This window comes from Myotis brandtii, unplaced genomic scaffold (assembly GCF_000412655.1).
Source record: "Myotis brandtii unplaced genomic scaffold, ASM41265v1 scaffold176, whole genome shotgun sequence".
Lineage (NCBI taxonomy): Eukaryota > Metazoa > Chordata > Mammalia > Chiroptera > Vespertilionidae > Myotis > Myotis brandtii.
In genome coordinates, this window is record NW_005356519.1 from 3,654,719 (window position 1) to 3,657,092 (window position 2,374).

Sequence of the window (2,374 nt, forward strand, 5' to 3'; positions counted from 1 at the left end):
GCTGGCTGAAAGCTGGTTTCTGGGGTTTTGTTTAGCTTCTATATTTGTTACAATGTTTCTTAGAGTTGCAGCTCAGAGGCCGGCAAGTCAGGCGGGGAACGTTGGAGTCTGCAGTCACTGGAGCAAGCCAGCCTCATGTTCGCTTCCAGCTGCCTGGCTGCTGGCCGCCATCTTGGCTGACAGTTAATTTGCATAAGGATATGCTGATTAGCCAATGGGAAGGGTAGCGGTCGTACGCTAATTACCATGTTTCTCTTTTATTAGTGTAGATACCAGGAGCAAAACTTTAGGAATGTTCATGAATCTTCATATTTTAGGAATTGCTGGAAGTATGGGGAAATTAAAATTTGGGGAATAAAAAGTTACAGAGGATTCTTATTGTCTATACCTAATATTTCTCTATTTGTAGAGTAGTTTATAGCTTCTGTAGAGACTTTTCAGTTTTAATGGCAAAAACACTAGTTGTCATGCATAGCTAACCATCAGAATCATAAGATCTCCAGCCCCACCCTCAGAAATTCTGATTCAATGATCTGTTGGTGGAGGTTGGGAGGGCAGGAATTAGTATTTTAAAACTCTCACCATGTGATTCTGGTAATAAGTCAGATTTGGATTAAGTATAGAGGTGGTCAGATTTCCTACTGCCGAGATAAAAAGGGGAAAAAAACAACAAAAAAACAACCTTGATGATTTTAGAAGGGCAGAATTTCAGGCATTTACATTATCAGTACATTTAACAGAGGACATTTGCTTCGGCGGGTCTGTTGCTTATTACAGTATTCCTGGCAGAAACAATATGACTTTGCTCCCAGATGGCAAAGCCTGGCAGACTTAATGGGAGGATATGAGAAGAAAACGAGAGGGGAGTCCCCCCCTTTCCCATCCTGGTGGACTGTGGGCAGGAAGAGAGAGGAGATGGGTAAGTCAGTGAACAGTGTGTCTAATTTCCTCCCTGCAATTAAACTTTGATATGGAGGAACTTTACCACGTAGGTGCTGGAAGCAGCCCAGAGACTTATTAGAAAGACTGTAGGAACTTGGGAGAAAACAGCTTTCTTCAGCTCAGTGCCACAGCTTAGCATAACCCAAGTGGGATGGTGCAGGTCAAAGAGAAGAACAGATACGTAACAGGAGTCTAAAATTCAATTTTGGGCCCTCGCTGGTTTGGGTCAGTAGATAGAGCATCAGCCTGCAGACGGAAGGGTCCTGGGTTCCATTCCACTCAGGGGCACATGCCTGGATTGTGGGCTCGATCCCCAGTGGGGGTGTGTGCAGGAGGCAGCCGATCAATGACTCTCTCTCATCATGGATGTTTCTCTCCCTCTCCCTTCCTCTCTAAAATCAATAAAAATATATTTTAAAAAATAAAATAAAATTCAAGTTTTGGGACTCACACATGTAAAATTACTATATGTGTAATTCCCAAGCGAGGTGCTAGATTACGATATACTGAATTTACAAAAGAAATGGAAAATACCAAATTTTGCATTTTATGGACCTCTTATCTAGGGGTCCCTCATTTTTTTAAGACTATAAAAAGGTGGAGAGAGTAGACATAGGGAGATTGTTGAGGAGATGTGTGTGTGTGTGTGTGTGTGTGTGTGTGCAGGGGGCATTCTAACTCCTTCACTTCAAGCTCAGTTTGGGAGGAGGTTTCAGTGGGGCCACTCAGAGAGTTGGGAATGCCCAACACCTGGGTACCACAGAGAACTGTGCCTGTCTGACAGCAGGGTAGAGGTGGCAGCGTGAGAACTGGCTAACATTTCTAGAGCTTATTGAGACAAAGGATGCACGAGTGTTTCCCATGCAAGAGTGGTCCATGTGGGAAGAAAATTTTGCTCAGAGTTGGGAGGATAAAACATATTTTAATAGTGAAAGCCTAAATTGGAGGAGCCACTGTGAGAGTCAGGAGCTTGAGAAGGGCAGTGGTCCTCATGTCACAGGGGCAGACATGGAGGTTCTCAGTGAAGGCATCTCCAAGGAGCCCATGAGATTCCCTGGGAGGAAGTATCTTCCCCCAAGGAGGCCCCCTTACCAGACAACAAGGGTACTTGCCATTGTCTGTGCCCTTTCCCTTAATCCTTTCTCCCTCTGCACCCAACCTTGGAGAGTTCTTGGAGCCATTGCTTACTGAACTGATGGAAGAAAAGGAGTAGGATTAAGCATGGATAGAGGAGGACCCTGCCCCTCCTTTCCCACTGCAAGTGCCTAGCTCAGAACCCAGCAAGGGGAAGGAGAGATACTAAGGTCATGATTTGAGTTTTATCATATACATGAGCTTAGTTTACCAAATTAGAATGTTTTGTGAGTTCTAATGACTGAAGGATTAATTATAAAGTTTGAGTCTTAAGTGCAGGGGGGAGATTCTTTTTTTT